Source organism: Leopardus geoffroyi, chromosome D1 (genome assembly GCF_018350155.1).
Source record: "Leopardus geoffroyi isolate Oge1 chromosome D1, O.geoffroyi_Oge1_pat1.0, whole genome shotgun sequence".
NCBI classification, from domain to species: Eukaryota; Metazoa; Chordata; class Mammalia; order Carnivora; family Felidae; genus Leopardus; species Leopardus geoffroyi.
Window position 1 is genome coordinate 19669059 of NC_059329.1, and position 25257 is coordinate 19694315.

Below are 25257 nucleotides of genomic sequence, written 5' to 3' on the forward strand. Positions count from 1 at the left end.
TCAACAGTCCTCAAAAGTCCTACCATGGGGGCGCCTGGGTGGCGCAGTCGGTTAAGCGTCCGACTTCAGCCAGGTCACGATCTCGCGGTCCGTGAGTTCGAGCCCCGCGTCGGGCTCTGGGCTGATGGCTCAGAGCCTGGAGCCTGTTTCCGATTCTGTGTCTCCCTCTCTCTCAGCCCCTCCCCCGTTCATGCTCTGTCTCTCTCTGTCCCAAAAATAAATAAACGTTGAAAAAAAAAAATTAAAAAAAAAAAAAAAAGTCCTACCATGGTGCTTAGAATTCGGATTATATATTCTCAAGATATATATCTTTACATACGCTTATATAAGGATGTATGTATAAAGATCTATGGTCTTGGGGCACCTGGGTGGCTCAGTTGGTTAAACATTGACTCTTGATTTCAGCTCAGGTCATGATCTCATGGTCATGAGATCAAGCCCCACGTCGGGCTCCATGCTGAGTGTGGAGCCTGCTTAAGATTCTCTCTTGCCCTCTGCCCCTCTCCCCACCTGGTGATCGCTCTCTCTCTCTCTCTCTCTCTCTCTCTAAAAAAAAATAACTTACTTCATACAGATATAGGGTCCTCTCTCTCTAGGTTTATTTACATATGAGAAAATCATTCTGAAAGCTGCTTGGTCACTGTGACCTAGCCATAGCAGTGTTTAGTGAGGGGTCTTCTAGAAACCAGAGCCTGATGCTTTGTGAGACACAAATATAGGGCAGGAAAATTGTGGTAAAAGGAAAATGAGACAAGGAAAGGTTTAAGGCAATGTATCAGCATGCTGGCTACTGTTCATGACCACCACAAAGAGGCAGAGCAGATCTTTGAGGGGGTGTTTACTTGGCATGCGGCATGCGTCCAGGAAGGCTGTCTAGAGAAGACAGTGAGGGAACCAGTCTGCCCAGCTTCCACCAACCTCTGGTCTCCCATTGGTCGGAGATCACCCCGTGGGGGGTTAACTCTCCCACAGTTTTACAAAAAAGGAATTTAAGTTGCAGTAGAGGCATCAGAGGAAATGCCAAAGGTGGGTGCCGTATACAAGTAGCCTTTCACAGGGCGCACTACAGAGCAGTGTCCCTCAAACTGTGTTGAGTGACATTTAAAAAAAATTTTCCAACCTATGACGGGCAGATGATTGTGTGACACGCAAGAAAAATGATTTACTTGAGAAATGACATTCCCAAAAAACCTGCAACATACACTCCGAGTACAACTGCTACAGAACATGTGAGTCACTCTTGGCGGGGACCAGAGGGAAGCTTTATGGCAAAGTAAATGTAAAAACACTGTGTGCTTCCTGTCGCCTGCTCCCTGGGCGTCCCTGCAGGTCCTGGGTTGTGAGATAGTCTGCAGTATGAGAACAGGAAGTAGCGAGAGGGGACGTCCTTGCCTTGTACTTGACCTTCACGGGAAAACTCCAGGTTTCTTACTGTGAAGTATGATAGCTATAGTTTTTTGCAGATATTCTTTTTTTTTTTTTTTTTGAAGTTTATTTTTTATTTATTTTTGGAGACGGCGATAGAGAGCGAGCAGGGGGGGGAAAGCAGAGAGAGAGGAAGACAGAATCCCAAGCAGGGTCCGCGCTGTCAGCACAGAGCTCAGGAACAGTGAGATCGAGATCGTGACCTGAGCCGAAATCGAGAGTCGGCCACTGAACCGACTAAGCCACCCACGTGGCTAGATATTCTTTAGATATTCTTTATCGAGTTGAGGAAGTCCCCCTCTATTCCTCGTTTCCTGACAGCTTTTATCATGAATGGGTCTTGGGTTTTGTCAAATGCTTTTTTCTGTATCTATTGATATGATCGTGTGTTTTTTCTTTTTGAGCCTGTGGATGCGACGGAGTACATTAACTGATTTTTTAATATTGTGCCAGCTTTGCATACCTGGGATAAACCCCATCTGGTCTTGGTGTATAATCTTTTTTACACATTGTAGGTTTTGACTTGCTAATATTTTACGGAGGATTTTTACAACTGTGTTCATGAGAGATACCGGTCTGTAGTTTTCTTCTGAAGTCTTTGTCCGGTTTGGTATTCAGGTGAGAAGAGTTCAGCTTCTATCCTCGGAAAGAAACTGGAGACTCGGTGTAATTTCTTCCTTAAATGTGTGGAAGAATTCACAAGTGAACCTGTCTGAACCTGGTGCGTACTGTTTGGGGAGATTATTAATTATTGGCTCAATTTCTTGAATGGATATGGGCCTATTCAGTTCGTCTGTCTCCTCTTCTGTGGGTTTTGGTACCTGTGTCTTTCGAAGAATTGGTCCGTTTCATCTAGATGTTTAGATTTGCGGGCATGCGGTTGTTCATCATCATAAAGGACGATTCCTTTATCATCCTTTTAGTGTCCGTGGCCTCTGTAGTGCTGTCTCCTCTGTCATGCCTAATCTCAGCAATCTATGTTCTCTTTCTTTCTTAGACAGTCTGGCTAGGGGCTTGTTGATTTTATTGATATTTTCAAGGGACCAATTTTTAGTGTCATTGATTTTCTCTGCTGATTTCCTGTTTTCAATTTCATTAACTTTTGCTTTAGTTCTTATCATTTCTTTTCTTCTGCCTACTTTGGATTTAATTTGCTTTTCCTTGTCCAGTTTCCCCAGGTGCAAACTTATTGATTTTAGATCTTCTCTTCTAATAAATGTAGTTAATGCTATACATTTCCCTATAAGCACTGCTTTTGTTGCGTCTCACACATTTTGAGGTAAACATCTATTTCAATGTCTTTGGAAAGTTCTTCTTTGACCCATGTATTATTTAGAAGGGTGTTGTATAATGTTCGCATATTTTGAGATTTTTCTAGTTGTCTTTCTGGTACTGACATAATGGGTTGAAACCCATTAAGGTCTGAGAGCAGACGCTGCATGATTTCTATTGTTTTAAATTTGTTAAGTTCTGTTTCATGGCCCAGAACGTGTTCTATCTTGGTGAATGTCACATGCGAGCTTGAGAAGAATGTGATTCGCTGTTGTTGGATGAAGTAGTCTACAAACGTCAATTGTATCCAGATGATTGACCCGTATTGTTGATTTCAACTCTGTCCTTAGTTGTCTTCTGCCTGCTGGATCTGTCCACTTCCGAGAAGGGGGGTGTTGAAGTCCCCTGTGTCATCCCATGTGAAGTCCCATGAGTCACTCTGACAGTGAATTCATCTATTCCTTCTATCAGTTTTTGCTTCATGCAGTTTGATGCTCTGTTACTAGGCACATACACAGTAAAGATCTGATGCCTTGGGGAGTCTGGGTGGCTCAGTCAGTTATGGTCCAACTTCGGCTCAGGTCATGATCTTGCAGTTCATGAGTTCAAGCCCCACATTGGGCTGTCTGATGTCAGCACAGAGCGTGGTTCAGACCCTCTGCCCCCCTTTCTCCCTGCCCCTCCCCTCTCAAGCACGCTCATGTGCACTCTCTCTCTCTCAAAAATAAATAAACATTAAAAAAAATTTTTTAAGATGTGACCCCTTTATCATTATGTAATGCCTTTTTTAAAATCCCTGATAACTTTCCTTATTTTGAAGTTGCTCTGTCTGAAATAGAGCCACCCTCACTTTCTTTAAAAAAATTTTTTTTAACGTTTATTCATTTTTGAGAGAGAGAGACAGAGCCTGAGTTGGGGAGGGGTAGAGAGACGGGGAGACACAGAATCCGAAGCAGGCTCCAGGCTCTGCGCTGTCAGCACAGAGCCCGATGCGGGGCTCGAACCCACTGACTACGATATCATGACCTGAGCTGAAATTAGATGCTCAACCGACTGAGCCACCCAGGCACCCCTCTTACTTTCTTAGTGTTAGCGTGGTATATTTTAAAGACTTTAACATATTAATCATTTTTGTTTCAAATTCCCAGTCCGATAATTCCAATCTCCCTGCCATACCTGGTTCTGATGCTTGTTCTGTCTGTTAAAATTGTGGGTTTTGCCTTTTGGTTTGTCTGGTAATTTTTTTTTCTTGATAGTTGGTCACGATCGGCCTTTAGTAATGTGGTTGCTGAGGTGTGTGGGGGGGGGGGCATTCTATAGTCCTATGATTAGGTCCAGTCTTTAAGCAAGCCTGCACCCCTGGATGTGAGCCTCACGAGTGTTTCTAATGTTTTCCTTCTCCTCCCTTAATGGAGAGAGGATGGCCGGAGTGGGCTAGAGTTGGACATTTCTCTCCCCCAGGTCAGTTAGGCTCTCATTAACCAGTTTCCCCTGAGGGCAGGCATTGTTAAAAAGAGCATAAGGCTCTGGGTTATTTCAAAATAGTTCTTTTTTTTTAATGTTTATTTATTTTTGAGACAGAGAGAAACAGAGCATGAACGGGGGAGGGTCAGAGAGAGAGGGAGACACAGAATCTGAAACAGGCTCCAGGCTCTGAGCTGTCAGCACAGAGCCCGATGCGGGGCTCGAACTCACAGACCGCGAGATCATGACCTGAGCCGAAGTCGGAAGCTCAACCGACTGAGCCACCCAGGCGCCCCTCAGAATAGTTCTTTTCCCCTCTCCCTGCAAGAAGCGCTTAAGGATTTTTCTCCAAAATTTACTGCAGGAACCTGGTCAAGCTCTTGGAGGAAAATCTCACAATATTGTGGGGGTCCCCCTATGACTGGGTCTCCCTGAAGTTTTCATTCTCAGACTTGCCCACACAGAACCTCCAACGATTTGTCAATAACAGCTCAGGTTCTCTTACCCCCCGCACTGGTTTCTAAGATGGTTTCCACTCACGAGTCTCCACCCTGGGAAGCTGTGACTCTCTGTATTCATCCGACTGTCTCTACCAACTTGGGGGTTGTGGTTTGCCCTGTGTCCTCAGCTCTCTTACAGATCCCAGAAAAGTTGTTGGTTTTTCAGTCTGTTTAGCTTTTTACTTGCACATGCAGAACCAGAAACCAGCAGTCCTTGCCTTTTTTAAAGTAAAACATGTTAAAGTAATAGATAAATAAGTGTAAAATCTACATTTTAAAAGTGCCATAAAGTTGAAAAACAAATGACGGCTGGGGGAAAAGTATTTTCAATTCACATTCCATACAAAGTCCAATTTCCTTAATAGAAAATGGACAGACGACAAGAATACGATTTGAAAAATAAATACAAATGCCTTTTAAGTATTTAAAAAGATGCTTAAATGTGTACAAAGTATTCAGAAAGTGCTTATTTAACTGCTACCTGTTGTTTGTATTGTTATTATTACCTTTTCAAATAAATGCAAAGGAAAGCTATGAGATTTCATGTTTTATTTTTCAGATTGGCAAAGATTTTTAAAAAACTGGCTAACATCTATTGGCAAAGGTATGCGCATTTCCACATTGTTGCTGAGGGTGTAATTTGATATAGTTTGTTTGGAAAGAAATTAGCAATATCTATCAAGATTTAAAAGACCTATATCCCTGATCGAGCAATTTCAATTCTAGGATTGACCCCTCAGATATATGTGTGCCCAGATATGTGGGTAGAAGAATGTTAACTGCAGAATCTTTAGTTAGTGTAAAAATCTGGAAACACATACACAACCTGATACAGCAATATAATAAAATACTATCTAACTTTTTAAAAGAATAAGGTGGGCCTATAGCATGGCCATGGAGAGATTTTGAAGATATAATATGAAGGGGGATAAGTACAGAAAACAGACTATGCAACTGTTTATGTCAAAAAAGGTGTAGGGGGCGTCTGGGTGGCTCAGTCGGTTAAGAGTCCGACTTCAGCTCACGTCATGATCTCGCGGTTCATGGGTTCGAGCCCCGCATCGGGCTCTGTGCTGACAGCTCGGAGCCTGGAGCCTGCTTGGGATTCTGTGTCTCCCTCTCTCTCTTTCCCTCCCCCACTCACTAGGACCATCTTGGAACCCTAGTGCCTCTCAGAGCTCACAGAGCCGTCCCTACTCCACTCTGAGTTCTTTACAGCTGCCCCCTAAATAAGCCAAATCTCATGTCCCCACTCTAGCAAAACCCATGGACCGCTTTCCCTCCTTGAGCTTGAGAAATCTCTTTCCTGCTCTCCCTTCTCCAAAATATTGCTTCTCTCCCCCAGAGACGCCTAGCATAATGGGTTGAGATTTTCCCAAAGGAGAGGATGAGAGGATGTTCTCAAGCGGCCTCTAAAAACCGATTCTACAACACCCACCTCTCTTCAGGCAGACGAGTATGGAGGGCCTGTCTCCCTGCCTAGAATGAAGACAGTCAACATTTCTGACAAAAATGAAATTACCATCTCAACATACACTCCTGACGCACCTACAAGGGAAGAATCGCTATCGGTAGAGGTTGTGTCCTCTCCCCAAGAGAGTATTTGTCATCGGAGGCCTCGGGTCCAGAGAGAGGAACAATGGAGATTCAGTCTATGGTCCGAGAATCATAGCTGACCGAAGCTAATGATCTCAGGTCCAGGTAGAATAGAACTGTGCTGGTCCAAACTCGTGTTGGAAATAGGGTTGGAGCCGGAGGAGGCTGGGGAACACTGTCAGACCATGATTGGAGGAAGAGAGTGGGAGAAAAGGTTGGGTAGAAGCATCCTAAATTGTTAGGCAGTCGTGTAGTTTTTTTTTTTTTTACATAAATGTTTATTTATTTATTTTTGAGAGAGAGCACGAGGGCAAGTGGGGTAGGGCCGGAAAGAGAGGGAGACAGAGGATCGGGAGCGGGTCCAGGGCTATCAGCACGGAGCCCGACATGGGGCTTGAACCCATGAACTACGAGATCGCGACCTGAGCCCAAGTCGGACGCTTAGCCTACGGAGCCACCCAGGCGCCCCCTAAATTGCCATGCGGTTAATGGATGTTTCAAGAAGACCAACTGGGAGGCCTTGAGCCAAAGTCAGAAGATGCAAGAATTCTAGGCCTTTCAGGAAGAGATCTGCCTTAGTAGCCCTGCCACTCGTCACTGGCAGAAGCAGTCCCTACATGGATGTGGTGATGGGAGTGCAAGACTGAGCAGCCGCAGCCCCGGGGAAGTCATGCTGCTCTGTAAAGATCTCCAGGGGCCTACGCATGACTACCACGAGACTACTGTCCAGGCCGCAAAGGGAAGAGCCTGGGAGCATGTATGGCAGAAGGACAAAGATCTTAAGGAAGAAAAGCCTTCCCCTTCCACACATGTCCCCCCGATGAGGAAAATAAAAAGGACCTGAGGTTTAAGGGTGGTTTTAAGAGGCAGCACGGGGTGATGGAAAGACCACTGGCTTGACAGTTGGCGGAAGGTTCTGAACGAAGATGCAGCCAGCAATGCCACGACAGGACGAGAAAACTTTGCTCACCTGGTTACTGTCTTTGCAAGGGCTCCAAGACACTTACGCCGTGGATATCTTCAGAGTCTTTGATAAAACTGTTATTCTGCAGGCCCTGTCCTCCCCTGCCCTCTCTTCATGGATATAGAATCCAAGGGCAGGGAGCGGACACTTTGAGTGGCACCCTCTCCTCTCCACCCCGGCGGACATGGTGTTGACTTCTGTCTGCCAGCCTGCCGCCCTTCTCCCTCGGGGTAAGTCCTTCCTCAGGGGGCTCCTCAGCCCCTCATGTAGACCAGCCCCTAGAGATAAACCCCTAGTTCTCCAGCCACGTCCCTCCGTGTCCGTATCGGAGACCATTTATTCTTATCTTGCTGCGGGAAGCTGGACGCTGTTCCGGCTTTTTCTAAAGCCCAGCTTCTCTCAAAACACTTCCCAAAGGGAATCCCGAATAAAAACTTGTCTGAGGAGACCCTGCTTCATTGCCCCGTTTCTACCTCTTCCTGAAACAGGGAGAAGGGAGAGGAATGGCAGCACCCTCCATGGCCACTCACCTCCATCCAAGTGAGGCTCTGGAGCTGGAGCACTTTTAAGGGCCGTTCCCTGAGAAATAGAGACAGAGAACCATTAAAAGCTAGTGTCATCCTTCTGTGACGTTGCCAGGCCTCTCCACTGAAGCAGAAAAAAAAAAATCCGAATGCTTTTGGTATCGTTAACAGGGACGAGGGTTTAAGAACAGAAGGACAAACGCAGAGCCTTGCCTACCGGGGGAAATATTTTTCCCCGTGTGGGTTTGGATGGTACTGTCTTCAGGAAAAATCTAACGTTTGTCTTCAAGGAAGGCTCTTATGTAACTGGTCAACCAGTGAAGCCATGGGCTACAGCAATTCTCACTGGTGGAAAGATCGAGAATGAACCAAGCACCAATATGCACTGCCAACCATAGCACCCAAGCTCTTCCTTTCCCTAGAATACGCAACACTGGGCCGACTTCAGCTTTTCTGCCCATCTGGCTAAAGCACAGAGTGACAGAAAGATCACAGGACTAAGGAAGGAGCCAGAAGTGAGAGCTCCTCCTCTGGAATGAAGTAGGGCTTCCCTAATGGATCTTAGGACAGTGGCTTTTATAAATCCTGCCTCAACAAGTGAAAAACAGAACTAGCCTGCAATCCGGCAATGGCATTACTGGATATTTACCCAAAGAATACAAGAACACTGATTCCAAAGGGATACATGCGCCCCTATGTTAATAGCAGCATTATTTATAATCGCCAAGATACAGAAGCAGCCTAAGTGTGCATCGATTGATGAATGGAAAACGAAGATGTGGTATATATAAACAATGGAATATTATTCAGCCATAAGAAAGAACGAAATCTCGGCCATTTGCATCAACGTGGATGGAGTTGGACGGTATCATGCTAAGCGAAATAAAGTCAGAGAAGGACAAATACCATATGCTTTCACTCATACGTGGAATTTAAGAAATAAAACAAACAAGCAAAGCGGAAAAATGAGAGAGACACAAACCAAGAAACGGACTCTTAGTTATAGAGAATAATCTGATGGTTCCCAGCGAGGAGGTGAGTGGGGAGACGGGGAGTAAGGAGGGCATCTGTTGTGATGAGCACCAGGTGATACATGGGAGTGGTGATTCACTATATTGTACACCTGAAACTAATATGACACTGTATGTTAAACTGGAATTAAAAACTTTTAAGATAGGTGGATGGATGGATGGATGGATGGATGGATGGATAGGTAGGTAGGTAGGCAGATAGACAGATACATACATACATAGATACATACATAGACAGATACATACATACAGATACATACATACATACACAGATACATACATAGACAGAGAGTTAGATATTAGATAGAATCCTGCCATATGCAACAACATGAAGGACCCTAAAGGACATGTAAGTGAAATAGACTAAACACAGAAGGACAAATACTACATGATTCCACTTATGTGAAGTATCGAAAATAGTCAAACCCAGGGGTGCCTGGGTGGCTGAGTCAGTTAAGCATCTGACTCTTGATTTTGGCCCAGGTTATGATCTCATGGTTTGTGAGCTTGAGCCCTGCATCGGGCTCTGGGCTGACAGCATAGAGCCTGCTTAGGATTCTCTCTCTCCCTCTCTCTCTCTCTCTCTCTGCCCCTGCCCCACTTATGTGCGCTCTCTCTCTCTCATAAATAAATAAATAAATATATAAATAAATAGTCAAATCCATAGAAACAAGGAGTAGAATGGTGGTTGCAGGGACCAGGGAGAGTGGGAAACGGGGAGCCTCTGTCCAGTGGCTATAGTTTCAATCATGCAAGATGGATACATTCTAGAGATTGCTGTACGGCATTGTACCTACAGTTAATGACACCGTACAATACGTTTAAAAATTTAAGAGGGTAGATCTCATGCTCAATATTCTTGCCACAATAAAAAAAAATGCAAACGGAGACCAAAATATGTTTGATGAATGCGTATGAGTAAGTAAATAAATAAACACATAAATACATTTATTAAAAAAAAAATTAAGCCCTATGCACATCAACTGGTTCTAGTCCTGAGTGCAATAACAGATCACAGCACCAGGATCTATCAAGGACCCAAATGAAACACCAGTATTCATTTTTTTGAACTCAGTAGAGGCTAAAAAGAAAAATCGGGTCCCCATAAAAGCAGCTCTAACTTTCCTACGTCATCTAGCACAATCCTCGGAATATAATAGATATACAATAAATATTTGCTCTGGGCTTCATTAGTTTTCCTTCGCATTGAATGTTAATGTATCTGGGTTTATACTTGTGGCCGGTTTCCTCAGTTACAAGTCCTGGATAAAATCTCTTAGAAAACGTAAACATCATGAAAATTTCACCCCGTGGCTTTCAACTCCCTGAGGTCACTGGAGTCAGTCCTTCGCGTCTCCTGGCCAAGTACAAATGAGCTCTTAGATCTGATGGTGGTTCCAGGCCCGCGCTCTTCTTTTCCCGAATAATCCTTGAACTGTGATTTGGAATAACCATAGGGCTGTTATCGGCAGCGGAAGGGAGTGCAGGGGGAAAGCTGTGAGCAGTCTTGGTGGGTTGGCAGCTGCTGGGATTTTCTCTCAGTGCAGCAGTTGTGGGGAGTTCTATGTTTCTGCACAGACACATTCCCTTGGCAAACAGACTGTTCTTTTTGATTCCTGCCTCCAACAGACTGGCGGCAGTGTGCGCAGGAAGGCAGAGACCTGCTCCTCCAGGAATGTGAGCCAGCCCCTAGGGACGCAGGGCCCACGCCGAACCTCAAAAAAGCCTCCGAAAGGTGTGGATGAACGCACAAATGAAAAGGGGTGCGTGCGTATCTTCCTTTAAAAGGAAGGAAATCCTGACACCTGCTATACCGTGGATGAACCTTGAAGACATTACGCTAAGTGAAATAAGCCAGTCACAAAAAGACAAATACTGTATGATCTGTTCATATGCGGTACAGAGAACGTCAAACTCAGAGAGATAGAAGGTAGAACAGCCAGGGGCTGGGGCGGGGGGAGTTATTATTTACATTAACGGGTACAGAGGTCCCACTTGGGAAGATGAAAACAAAATAAAGGTGGGGGGTAGTGGTTGTTACACAACAATGTGACTATTTTATGTCACTGAACTGTAGGCTCTATTTTTTTTTTTTCCAACGTTTATTTATTTTTGGGACAGAGAGAGACACAGCATGAACGGGGGAGGGGCAGAGAGAGAGAGAGACACAGAATTGGAAGCAGGCTCCAGGCTCTGAGCCATCAGCCCAGAGCCCGACGCGGGGCTCGAACTCACGGACCGCGAGATCGTGACCTGGCTGAAGTCGGACGCTTAACCGACTGCGCCACCCAGGCGCCCCTAGGCTCTATTTTTTTTAAGTGTATTTATTTTGAGAGACACAGAGCACAAGCGAGGGAGGGCAGAGAGGGAGGGTGAGAGAGAGAATCCCAAGCAGACTCCGTGCTGTCACCACAGAGCCGGATGTGGGGCTTGAACTCAGGAAGCCTCAAGATCATGACCTGAACCGGAACCAAGAGTCAGAAGCTCAACCAACTGAACCACCCAGGTGCCCCTGAACGGTACACTTTAAAATGGTTAAAAACTTCCCAAATTTTTATGTCGTGTAACTTTCACATTATGTATATTTTACCATGTTAAAAATATTATATTTATTTGATAATTTTATGAATCAGAAAATCTTTCTCGGGGCGCCTGCCTGGCTCAGTTGCTCATTTGGTTAAGGGACCGACTTCGGCTCAGGTCATGATCTCACGGTTTGTGAGTTCGAGCCCCGCGTCAGGCTCTCTGCTGTCAGCGCAGGACCCACTTCAGATCCTCTGTGTACCCACCCCTGCCACTCCCCTGCTTACAGTTTCTCTCTCAAAAATAAACATTAAAAAGAAAAAATCTTTCTTGGGGCTCCTGGGTGACAATCGGTCAAGTGTCCGACTTCGGCTCAGGTCATGATCTCGTAGCTTGTGAGTTCAAGCCCTGCATCAGGCTCTGTGCTGATGGCTCAGAGCCTGGAACCTGCTTCGGATTCTGCGTCTCCCTCTCTCTCTGTCCCACCCCTGCTCACACTCTGTCTCTCTCTCTCTCCTTCAAAAATAAACATTTAAAAAAAATCTTTTTTAATCTTCCTCTCTCCTTCCCCCACCTCACTCTTTTCCTATACCTCATCTCAAATTCTCCGTTAAATCTGAATGTTTGGCACATATGTGTCACTTAAAATACGCAGGTGTGGGTCCAAGATGTCACGATTTTAAATAGCAAGAAACAGGGCCCCTGGGTGGCTCAGTCAATTAAGTGTCTGACTCTTGGTGTCGACTCAGGTCATGATCTCACAGTTTGGGAAGTTTGAGCCCTGCGTCTGGCCCTACACTGGCGTCGAAGAGCCTGCTTGGGCTTCCCCCTCTCTCCCCCTCTCGCTGCACCTCCCCTGTTTGTGCTATCTCTGTCTCTCTCAAAATAAATAAATAAACTTAAAAAAAAAAAAAAAGCAAGAAAAAGTAAGGCTTACTACTTCCCCATGTTTCAGAGCTGGTGACCCAGGGATGAACTTTATAACCTACCATCCCTCCCAGGGGAGAGGTCACAGAGCTCAGCCTCCATCCTGGCAACACGTAAGTACCCTTTCTGCCAGATGAAGCAGTTGGTTGCAAACATGAACTCCTTGAGTAGGCATTTCAGGATAGCCCTGGAAGAAGGAAAAAAAAGTCTATGACGAAAAACAGGTCAAACCAGTAAACAGAAAACAGCGTCGGTTCCCCTATTTCTACTGGGACATACCCAATGCCTTTAGATAATCAGATCTGACTCTGAGTCCCCCTCTGTCCCAGAAAGGGGCCCCTCTCCCTGTCCATAGTCTCTTCTCTGAACCTCTCACCCTTCCCCACCGTATATTCCATTCCCAGCCTTCCTGAACTTAGAGCTTGAGTCTCATTTTCTCACCTCATCATTGGGTAATAACCCTTGGCATCACATATGGCTTTGGCATCGCCTTGGTTTAGTTTGGTTTTTGCCTCGTTCACCACAACATAGTTTCCCCCCCCCCAGCATTTGGCCACCAGGACCTGGGATCTGTCCTTCTTCCAGGAACTCGTGAGTAGTGTCCCGGCAGACTCCCCTAGCCTGGCAGACACCTTCTCACTTTTTCTGTTTCTTCGGCCATGTTGCCGGGGCAACCGGAACATCAGCCCAACCAATCTTAGGCGCGGGCTGTGTGGACAAGAAAGCATGGCAGTTATCGTGTAGACATGTTTATGCCTGGTATGCCATGTGACAGTGACGGTAACAGGTCATGTGTCTGGACATGACCTTGATACTTCAGACATGTCACCATGCAATCCTAAAAACAGGATTTTTTTTTTTTTAATTGAAGATGGAGAGCAAAAAAGGAAATGGCCTTAAACTGGAAAGATCGGGGCGCCCGGGTGGCTCAGTCGGTTGGGCGGCCGACTTCGGCTCAGGTCGTGATCTCACAGTCCATGAGTTCGAGCCCCGTGTCGGGCTCTGTGCTGACAGCTCAGAGCCTGGAGCCTGCTTCGGATTGTCTCTCTCTCTGCCCCTCCCCTGCTCATGCTCTGTCTCTCTCTGTCTCAAAAATAAATAAAAACATTAAAAAAAATTTTTTTAAAAACCTGGAAGGATCAAGAAGAACATCTAGAGGGGAAAAAAAATCAACACTACGAGGGAGGTAGATTTCTTTCACAGTAGAAATAAGAGAAGAAATGGAATTTGGGGAAAATAGGCACAAAAAAAAAAAAATCCAGTCCAGATGAAAAATGAACTCAGGGCTGAGCAGACTGAACCAATTCATCTTGGGGAGGCAGCATAGTATAGTACAAGTGGCTGTGGACCTGGGAACCAGGCATTTCTAGATTCAAACCCAGCTCTGCTGCCTACTGTTCGGGCAAGTTACTTATCCCCAGTAAGCCTCAGTGTGCTTACCTGTGGTAACACCACCCACCTCATGAGTTTGGGAGAATTACAAGAGACGACATTCACAAGCAATTCCTCGCAATGCCTGACACAGAGTAAGTTCTCAATTAAAGATAATGCTAATTGTAATTAGTCCAAATGAAGCACCGAGTGAAAAATCAGAGAGAGAGAACTAGAGACCAGAGAAATTAAGTCACGTAACGGACTGAAGTTTTCATCATAGAAAAACAGATTCAAGAGCTGAATCTGTGAGTCTTGAACAGATTCAAGAGTTGAATCTGTGATGGGCTGTCATGTGGCAAGTGGGCTTAAAAGTGTTTTGCTTTCGGGGCACCTGGGTGGCTCGGTCAGTCAAGCGTCCGACTTCGGCTCAGGTCATGATCTTGTGGTTCGTGGATTCGAGCCTCACATCGGGCTCTCTGCTGTCAGTACAGAGCCCGCTTCGGATCCTCTGTCCCCTCTCTGCCCCTCCACCCCGCACACACTATTTCTCTCTCTGTCTCTCGAAAGAGAAATAAACATTTAAAAAAAGAGTGTTCTGGTTTCTTCCAATGGCTGGATTTTAGATCCAAGATGAAAGGTAAAGGGAGACAAAGTGTAGCTCAACAGAGAGAAAACTTTCTGACATTCCCAAGCACCAGAGTTGCCCTGGCAAAAAAAAAGATGACCTTTGGCAGGACTGTCGTCACAGAATTCAGGCCCGGAACTGGATGTTTGTGAAGGTTCCTTGCAGCATTGGGCTTCAGCTATGTCCTATCACTTATCATAAATATGACCAAATAATATTGATCATTTTTTATAGCTTATTTTTTGAGTATCCTGGTGGGGTAAGAGGAGAGGAAAGGGGGTACAAAGAAGCAGAGAATAATAGTTGAAATATTTGCTTTTGAAATATTTGCAGTATCCTTGGGCAAACAAGATACGTGATTCGATTTAATTCTATAAATATTTATCAGAGCTGACTTTGAGGTGAAGCCCATGCTTGTCTGTAGAAATTCAGGGAGGAACTGAGACAGCCCCAAGGATCCTAGAGATGCATACATTAAAGCAAACAGTATAAAACAACAAAATGGTGTATGCTGAGGGCTGAGTTATTTGCATGAGTTCTGCACGCATTCGGAAGAAGGAGAAATCCTTTATTTGAGCAGGAGCGTAATTATGTATAAGCGATAATGCCTTGGTGAATATTTTGTACACATAGCTCTCCTGACTAATCTCAAGACAATGTGTTTGTATTCTGACACGAGGCCTTGCTGCGAGCAAGGCTATAGGACAGAAGAAACAGGCAGGAAAAACGGTAAGTCCTTCTGCCTTAACGAGTAGTGACAGTGAAGGCAGGGGGTTGGGAAACCAGGAAGTGAGCAAAGGGTCTCCTTCTGGATATAACAGTGAACAAAAACAACATCATGGACAAAGCGTTCATTTTTTAATTTTTTTAAATTTATTTTTGAGACAGTGAGAGACAGAGCATGAGCAGGGGAGGGGCAGAGAGAGAGGGAGACACAGAATCTGAAACAGGCTTCAGGCTCTGAGCTGTCAGCACAGAGCCTGACGCAGGGCTTGAACTCACAGACCGCGAGATCATGACCTGCGCCGAAGTCAGATGCTCGGCCGACTGAGCCACCCAGGCGCCCCGAAGCTTTCATTTTTTAAGTTTGGTTGCTTTGTTATTGTGTAGGCAACTTAAAGATGACTCAATCCTTTGATTAGTTCCCATTGCTTCCGATCTGTCTCAATTACATCGCAGCTGTTTCCTGGCGAGAATGTCCATCTTCCTTAGGGAAAGGAGAAATGAATGAGAAAGGGAGTAATGTTTTTTGAGCCTGGACGTCAGACACGTTACACACTTTATCCTAGTTGCTCCTGAAAACAGTGATGTGCGTGTCATCACGACCTCCACTTAACGCAGAAACTGACAACTAAGAGCGGAAGCAACTCGCCCAGGCGGGGAGGAAGGAATTCAAATTCAGATCTGTCTGGTTCCAAAGCACACGGTTTAGAGCTACCCTGCGCTGTGTTCCCATTATGCGGACGGTGATGACCGCTGATGCTGGTGGTGGTGATAGAGATGATGGTGGTGATGACGGGGAGGACATGGGATGCAATAAGCTGATGAACCGAGTGGCACATTCATTGTGTTCTCATGGTTCTAGCAACGGAAACAAGACAATGTTAATAACCAACACAAGAGGGACCTGTAACACCAGACTACAGGAAAATAGAGCCGGCTGAAAACCGCCTGCCCACTCTCGAATCCCAGGAGAGAAGCAATCTAGGCGATACAGTGGTCGCCAATTTGCCCAGTTCAAGATTTCATTTTTATCCTTAACTGATTTAAAAGTCAACTATCATCCTTGGGTAAAATATAAAGGAGTCTGTTAACCAGACATTAAGGAATGTGACCATTGCCTTCACCAAAACGACCCTTGGTTTCATCAGACCTGAGTTTATTATTATTTTACTTTGTTTAGATGTATTTATTCCTTAGATTAAATAGAGAAACTTCATTTTCATGCAAAAGACGATTTGTAAGTAAACAATCTGAGACACCTATTTGGAGTGGGAACACGGCATGTTCTAGTGTTAAGCCCAATGACAAACCCAACATTCTCATTAAAGCAAAGATAGTCAAATAAGGTCACCGTGCTCCCAGCTGAGCTGTGTGTTCTTAGGGTGGGGGAGAGGGAGAGGGAGAGGGAGAGGGGGAGAATGAAAGAAAGCCAGAGGAAAGGGAAAATAAAATGAGAAACAGATGGTCTTTGATTTCCAAACCGGAAAAAAAAAGTTCTTTTTTTTTTTTGGTTGTTTACCATTTGTAATCTGAACCAAAAACAGGAGGTAGATACAATTGCCTTCAAGTGACAACTCACAGAACGGACGGCTGAAAGTCAATGCCAGCAACTCCCTCTGGCTTGGAGCAGGGTAAGGGGGAGCCCTGGGGTGTTCTGCCCCACCCCACACGTGGTCCTAACCACAGGCTTCTGCTGGCCCCCTAGCCTTCCAGTTTAGGGCTTTGTTTGGGCTGACTGGGAACCAGCCTTGCTTGCGGGGTTCACACTCAGCCCGATCTGCGGCATGAGGAGTGCAGAGACACCTGGTCCCAAACGTAATCAAGTGCGGGTGATGTGTCTTCTAGTTCTGAAGAGAGGGATCAATGCCTTTCAAGCTCCACTTTGTCTTTCCAGCTTGCTACCACGCTGGCTTTTCAGATGCAACACATCCAAAACTAATTTCACAAACCCCTCTCCTCCTGCCCCCAATTAAGTTTCTCTTCTCGAGGATCCGATTTCTGAGAATGGCACTGTCTTTGTCTTTGAGACTCAAACATTTTTCATTCACTCCCTGTATCAAAGTCATTTCTGATCCTCTACAAGGTATAGATTTACCTCCAAACTAGCTCTGGAATTTCATTTCTCATTTTCAACTGCATCACCAACAACCTATTCAATGTCCTCACTTGGGTTTTTGTAACATTATGATCAATCTCTCTATATCCCTGAAACGATGCTGACTTTGCATCAGAGGGAGGACAATCCTATGGTCTTTCAGTGTTGATGTAATTCGTTCTTATTATGACTTAATGTATTTATTATTATTTAAATATATTTATTTCAATTTAAATAGATGCCAACATAAAATTAATTGTGAATATTTTTACCTGTAGTTCGTATACAGTAAAATTAAAACATTTTACCTTAAATTAAATAGACATGCAAAACTAATGAAACATTCATTTTAATGCAATGTATTGTTTTACTGAAAGTAACTTTGAGTTACTGTCACATTGTTTAAGAATAATCACTTCTTGGGGCTACTGGGTGGCTCAGTCGGTTAAGCGTCCGACTTCAGCTCAGGTCACGATCTCGCGGTCCGTGAGTTCGAGCCCCGCGTCGGGCTCTGGGCTGATGGCTCAGAGCCTGGAGCCTGCTTCGGATTCTGTGTCTCCTTCTCTCTCTGCCCCTCCCCCGTTCATGCTCTGTCTCTCTCTGTCTCAAAAATAAATTAAAAAACGTTAAAAAAGAAAATTAAAAAAAAAAGAATAATCACTTCTTGGGGGTGCCTGGGCAGCTCGGTCGGTGAAGCATCAGACTCTTGATCTCAGCTCAGGTCATGGTCTCCAGGTTCATGAGTTTGAGCCCCCACGTCAGGCTCTGTGCTGACATCACAGAGCCTGCTTAGGATTCTCTCTCTTCTGCTTGTGCTCTCCCTCCCTCCCTCTCTCTCTCAAAATAAATAAATAAACTTAAAAAAATATTAAAAGAATAATCACTTCTGAAACTGTCACCGGATGATTTTTTAATAGTGTACCTGATCATTCAAAAATGAAAATCTTAATGCTTTCTTCTTTAGTTGCTAATGCATAGTTGCAAGTGAAAATGTAGACAAAAAGAATGTTCAGGAAACTTCTACTTTCAAGAGGCTCCGGGTATCCAGCTAGTTCTTTAGAATCCAGGATGCCCGCACTTCCCTGTGCCAGGTGAATGTCTCCTCGCTCCCCTTTAAGTAACCTGCTTCACTTGCCTTAAATTGGCATCAACGCCATCATGACCACAGGTTCATACACTAGACAGTAAACTCCATAAGGGCAGACGTCTTGTCTTGTCTTTTCTGTTTTTCTTTTCTGTTTTTCTTTTCTGTTTTTCTTTTCTTTTGTTTTTCTTTTCTTTTTTCTTTTCTGTTTTTGTTTTCTTTTCTGTTTTTCTTTTCCTTTCTTTTCTGTTTTTTTCTGTTTTTCTTCTTTTGTTTTTCTTTTCTTTATTCTTTTCTGTTTTTGTTTTTTCCTTTCTTTTCTGTTTTTCTTTTCTGTTTTTCTTTTCTGTTTTTCTTTTCCTTTCTTTTCTGTTTCTCTTTTCTGTTTTCCTTTTTTCTTTTCTTTCTTTTCCTTTCCTTTCCTTTCCTTCCTTCTGGGAAAAATATTAAGCATACACAAAAGTAAGAATAGCATAACAAGTCTCTTTGCACCCTTTGCCCAACCACCACAACCATCAAATCCTGGACAATCTTATTCCGTGTGTATCCTCACCCACTTTCCCCCACCCCGACCCCCCCCCCCACTGGATACTTTTGAAGCTATTTCTAGACACCAGGTAAATTCATATATAAATATTTTAGTATTTAATATAAATTAAATATATATTTAATATAAATATATAATTTAATATAAATTAATATAAATTTAGTGTTTAAATATTTTAAAACATAACCACCTACCATTATTATGCCTTAAGAAAACCCCAATAATTTCTTAATATTGATAAATATCCAGTTAGTGTTCAAATTTGCAGAGGAAGACCTTAGTTTTGTCTACGGTTACATACCCACTGCTTAGAACAATGCCTGGCACATAGCAGATGTTCAGGCAACACTTCCTGCGAGGGCATGGACATTGAACTTGAGTGGCAGAATTCTGTTCTACGGTGCAGTCATTCAAATACTCCAGAATACTACGATACCTTGATTCTCATTAGGATATCGGGGTCCCTGGGTGGCTCGGTCGGTTGAGCGTCCCACTCTTGATTTCGGCTCAGGTCATGATCTCACGGTGTGTGAGTTCGAGGCCCATGCTGGGCTCTGCGCCGACAGCTTGGGATTCTCTGTCTCCCCCTCTCTGTCACTTCCCTCCCACTCTTTTCTAAATAAACATTTTTTAAAAAGATTCTCGTTAGGATAAAATACAAACTTTGAAAATTACTGTGGAATTTTCAGAGCACGGAGACTACCTCTACAGCCCCCAGCCGACTGGTATGCAGATGCCCCCGCCAATTAATCCTCAAGTTCTTAACATGATTCTTTTGATCTTAAAAACTTTTAGCACTCTCCATTACTTCCTCAGTTAAGTCCAAATTCCATGGCCTGGCATTTGGGAGCCTTAGTCCTCAGGCTTCAATCCACCAGGCTTATCTTTCGCTATTCCACTCCCCATCAGGGAGGGAAATAGTCTGAGGGGGCTACCCCCTCTTCCCTCCCCCTACTTCCCATTCTGGTGGCCTTTTGGTCAGCCTGGACACTCAGCTCCTAGCACTCCCCAACACTGCGGACTGAAATCCCTCCTGCCCTTCAACGCAGCCTCAACAATCCTCATGAGACCTTGAATAATGTTCCAGCCAAATCCATTTACTCTCTTTCTTTTTTTTAATTTTTTTTTTTACATTTATTTATTTTTGAGAGACAGAGCACAAGTGGGGGAGGGGCAGAGATAGAAGGAGACACAGACTCCCCAGCAGGCTCCAGGCTCCGAGCTATCAGCACAGAGCCCGATGCGGGGCTCGAACTCAGGAACCGTGAGATCATGACCCAAGCCGAAGTCGGACGCTTCACCGACTGAGCCACCCAGGCGCTCCCCCTTTTTTTTGAAATTTTTTTTTTACATTTATTTATTTTTGAGAGAAAGAGAGAGACACAAGTAGAAGGAGGATTTACTCTCTTTCTTGAATTCAGTTAACATTGGATTTTACCCCTGTTATCGGTTTCACTCTTCTGCCTGGTTGTGGGTTTTGTTTGTTCTGTTTTTGTTTTTGTTTTGTTTTCATTTTTATCTTACCTCTCTTTCTAGACCGTGAGATGCTTAAGGGAAAGCTTTGGCTGTTCTTTTCTGGATATTCCCTACTAGGTTTAACAGAGAGCTTTGTGTGATTGTTTATTGACTGAGCAGCGTGGTTCTTTTAACGATTTTTTACTGACTGAGCAGCGAGATCTCTTCTCAAAACCTCCCTCTCTCTCCCTCCCCCGACTCTCTCTCTTCAATTCCTTGTTCACTTCAGGCTAAGCTTAAAACCCCTCACTGGGGTGGGTGGGGGGGGGGGGCGGTGCCTGGGTGGCTCAGTCGGTTGAGGGTCTGACTCTTGATTTCGGCTCAGGTCATGATCTCATGGTTCGTGAATTTGAGCCCCATGTCAGGTTCTGTGCTGATGGCGTGGAGCCTGCATGGGATTCTCTCCCTCTCTCTCTCTCTCTGTCTCTCTCAAAATAAACTTTATTTTTTTTTTAATATGAAATTGATTGTCAAAATGGTTTCCATACAACACCCAGTGCTCATCCCAACAGGTGCCCTCCTCAATACCCATCACCCACTTTCCCCTCCCTCCATCAACCCTCAGTTTAGTCTCAGTTTTTTTTGTTTTTTTTTTTCAACGTTTATTTATTTTTGGGACAGAGAGAGACAGAGCATGAACGGGGGAGGGGCAGAGAGAGAGGGAGACACAGAACCAGAAACAGGCTCCAGGCTCCGAGCCATCAGCCCAGAGCCTGACGCGGGGCTCGAACTCACGGACCGCGAGATCGCGACCTGGCTGAAGTGGGACGCTTAACCGACTGCGCCACCCAGGCACCCCTAGTCTCCGTTTTTTTTTTTTTTTTTTTCCAAAATAAACTTTAAAAATAAATAAATCAACCCTTCCCTTGTGTCCCATAGGCTTCAGGGCATAGTCTGGTTCCTTGGCAGGGCTTAGAAGGCCTTAGCACTCTCTGGCCCCCCGGCCACCTCCAGCCCCATCTCCAACCACCCCTTCTTGCTTTGGTTCCAGAACTCTCTGACCTTGCTTGCCTCCTGCATGTACGCATCTCGTTCTGCTTGCTCGAGACACTCTTCCTTACCCTCTTGATCTGTTATCATCACCTAGCGACGATAGACTTAGATACCACTCCCTCTGGGAAGTCCTCCCTGAGCTCCTAAATCTGGCCCAAGTGTCCTTCCTGTAGGTTCCGCTAAAACCCAGCCCTTCGCATAAGAGCACTCATCTGTCCGCACCGTAATCGCCTGTCTGCCAGCCTTCCTTCCAGAGCACCAGTGCGCGTCTGCAAAGCAGGGTCATCGCTTCACTCACCGTTGTGTTGAATTGGGCCAAAGAGCACGTGTGTTGGTGGCAATGGCCGCACGACATGTCGTGGAGGAAAACACAGGCCACGGTGAGGTGGGCCTTGAATATCATGCAAAGGAATTTGACTTCATCCTGAAGGCAGTAAAGAACCCTTTTAAAGGGTGGTTAGGGGCACCTTGGTGACTCAGTCGATTGAGTGTCCTACTCTCGATTTGGGCTCAGGTCCCGATCCCAGGGTCATGGGATTGAGCCCTGCGTCAGGCTCTGTGCTGGGCATGGAACCTGCTTGAGATTCTCTCTCTCTCTCTCTCTCTCTCTCTCTCTCTGCCCATCTCTCTGCTCATGTGTGCTCCCTTTCTCTAAAGTAAAATAGAATTAAAAATAAATAAAAATAAAGGGTCTTTTAGTTTGGGAAGGACAGGAGTACATCCCCTGTTAAGATTTCAGAGTGAGAGGGGCGCCTGGGTGGTGGCTCAGTCGGTTGAGCGTCCGACTTCGGCTCAGGTCATGATCTCGCAGTTTGTGAGTTCGAGCCCCGCGTCGGACTCTGTGCTGACAGCTGGGGTCCTGGAGCCTGCCTCGGATTCTGTGTCTCCCTCTCTCTCTGCCCCTCCCTTGCTCATGCTCTGTGTGTGTGTGTGTGTGTGTGTGTGTCTCTCTCTCTCTCAATAATAAATAAACATTAAAAAAAAAGAATAGGTTTGGAGATTGTTATAAACTGAATATCTGTACTTCACCCCCTCCCCCAATTCACATGTTGAAACCTAATTCTCACTGTGATGGGATCTGGGGGTGGGGCCTTTGGGGGCGATTAGATCATAAGGACGAAGCCCTCATGAATGGGATTAGTGCCCATTTATTTATTTGTTTATTTTTGAAAAACATCTTTAATGTTTTTATTTTTGAGAGAGAGAGAGAGCAGGGAAGGGGGAGAGAAAGAGAGGGAGACACAGAATCCAAAGCAGGCTCCAGGCTCCGAGCTGTCAGCACAGAGCCCGACGCGGGGCTCGAACTCAGGAACCGTGAGATCCGTGACCTGAACTGAAGTCAGATGCTCAACCGAATGAGCCGCCCAGGCTCCCCTGGGATTAGTGCCCTTTTACGAGAGACCCAGAAAGCTCCCTCACCTCTTCTGCTGTATGAGGGCACAGCGAGAAAATAGCCATGTGGGAACCAGGAAGCGGGCTCTCATCAGACACTGAATACGCTCTCACCTTGATCTTGGACATCCCGGCCTCCAGAACTGTGAGAAATACATTTCTGATGTGTCTAAGCCCTCTAGTCTATGGTGTCTGTCAGCAGCTGAAAGGGGCTAAGCCAGAGATCCAGGTGAGTAAAGTATGTGTCCTAGAGATCTAGATGTCCTGGCTTCCAAAGAGGGCTCAGGGGACGCTAATTTTTGCCGTTTGGGCTCCCTTTTGCGTACCCTCTCAAAAGACCACCCTGAATTAGTACGCTATTATTTACAAGTCCATTCCCGATTTAATTGACATAACAGCCCTTTTAACATTACTAACGTTCGATGCTCTTGCTTAGATCTGGGTCACATTCCGGTTGCCTTAGTACAGGTGCAAAAACCCCATTTTAAGTGGACTCCTAGGCGGATGGCTGAGCTCACGTTTGCTCTATTGGATTCTAAGTCACCTGGTGACATTTTCCAATTCCGCCCTTCCCTCCGGGAGAAGGGAAGGAGCTAGCACATTCAGGACCCACGTGCCTCGGCACACCTCACACTCTGGACGGGCCGAGTGTGAAAGCCGGACACCTTCGTTCCCTTAAGATAGTTTGTAGACATCTCCTTACGCGCACGAGGCACTGAGAACTGCTTATGATGCTTCCGAACGTGTGACTCTGGATTCTCTTGAGAAACGAGACAGCGCTTGGGTTGGACGTTGGTGGAGGGGTGGTTCGTGTAGAACTCTCCCACTATATTGTATATCATTCTTATTCCAGTTCTGTTAAGGTGCAAGTTTCATCAGGGAATTGTCCCCTTCTGTCCACCCCCCCCCCATCCCCTCAACACTTACCACTCCACTCCTAAGACAGGCATAGAAGAGGGGAAAAGTCAGGGGTCCCCGGGGGTGAGCCCCAGTCCTGGCACTTACAGGCTGCGTGCCTGTAGGTCAATCCGTTCACCTCATTGGACCACAGTCCCCCACCTATCCGATGGGGGTGACAATAGCAGGAGGCTTGCTGGGGTCTCATGTGACATCACGAATGCAGAATGACTGCAAACTGCCCCACGGAGTTCAAACGCTCACGCAGTGGCCATCACTTCTCCCTTTTGATCGTCTCTGTGGTTGCATAGCTCAGGTGCTATGAGGGACCAGGGCGAGGCGTAATCCGAGGAGGCGCTGGGGATGATATTTACTGGGGCGAGCAGAGCAGAGGCTGTGGGCGGCATAAATAAATGGGGAACCATCCCGCCTTCCTTCATGCCTTCCTTCTCTCCATTCAGCCCCTCTTGAAGGATGCCATCGAAGAGCAGTCATTGCATTTTCTTCCCGGTATTTCTGCAGCCAGGTAAGGAGAGGGTGGGAGAAGGGGGCTTGCAGGGACGAGTAGGGACATGAGTGGGACCGCAGGCCGACAGCTGGCACAGGCGGACCCCCGGTGGAGAACCTGATGCCCATAAAAGGGAAATGGCTGGAAAATGCCGGTGAGCGGCAGAGGGGGGAGCGACGCGTACTCACTGGGTTTGTTGCGCCAGAGGCTGCCCTTCTGGAGCCCTCTTGCACCATCATGCCTTCTAGCCATTTCTAGAAAACCCCCAAGAGTAGCTTACATGCATGTGCATTTCGGTTTGCAAGGCATTTCATTTATTTTCAAAACTTTGTTAACGTTTATTTATTTTTGAGAGAGAGAGACAGAGAGCGCATGAGCAGGGGAGGGGCAGAGAGAGAGGGCGACACAGAATGGGATGCCGGCTCCAGGCTCTGAGCTGTGAGCACAGAGCCCGACGCGGGGTTCGAACCCACGAGCCCTGAGATCACGACCTGAGCCGAAGTCAGATGCTTAGCCGACTAAGACCCCCAGGGGCCCCTCAAGACATTTCATTTATTTTCAACAACTTTATGCTCTAAATGGTATCGTCTCCACTTCGCAGGGGATGGATCTGAGGCCCAGGGGCTACGTGACTTATCCAAGGCCACCCTGCATGAAAGCAGAGAACCCAAACCGCACGTTAAACCCAGTGACTCAACCCCAGGACACCAAACCGTAGGCACTGATCTGAAACCCTTGGACTTGGAGACAAATAAGCAGACCGGATGCGGGGGAGGGGGAGGAGGAGAATTGTCTTCAGCCACCACCCCCTGGGCTCTTCCCCACCCTCCTCCCGTCCTCCGCTAGCTGTGTCTCTCCAGAGTGTCCACTGGGCCACGCCACCCCCCACAGCTGCAGTTCTGTGACCACAAAACACTTTCCACTTCACATCCTACCACAGATTCTAGGAGTGCAGGAGCCACCAGAACAAAAGGAAGCAGTTGAAGGAGCCAGTGCCGCTGTGTCTCCCTCCTTCCTTCTCTCCTCCCTACAGGCTCCCCCCATCCCTGCCTTCTGAACACAGCAAGGCTTCTCAACCCCCTCCGACTACCAGCAAGAGACAACAATTCGGGGGCTTCCGGAACCAACTTCTGTCCCCTCTGATGGGCCCGGGAGATTTGAAGCCGCCACTCGTTTCGAGACACTTCCTTATTTTCATTTCATACAGACCATTCCTGCCAGACGGGCCCCAGCTTTCATTCCGGGATGAGTAATCCACCGAGAACCATCCTCCCCGGG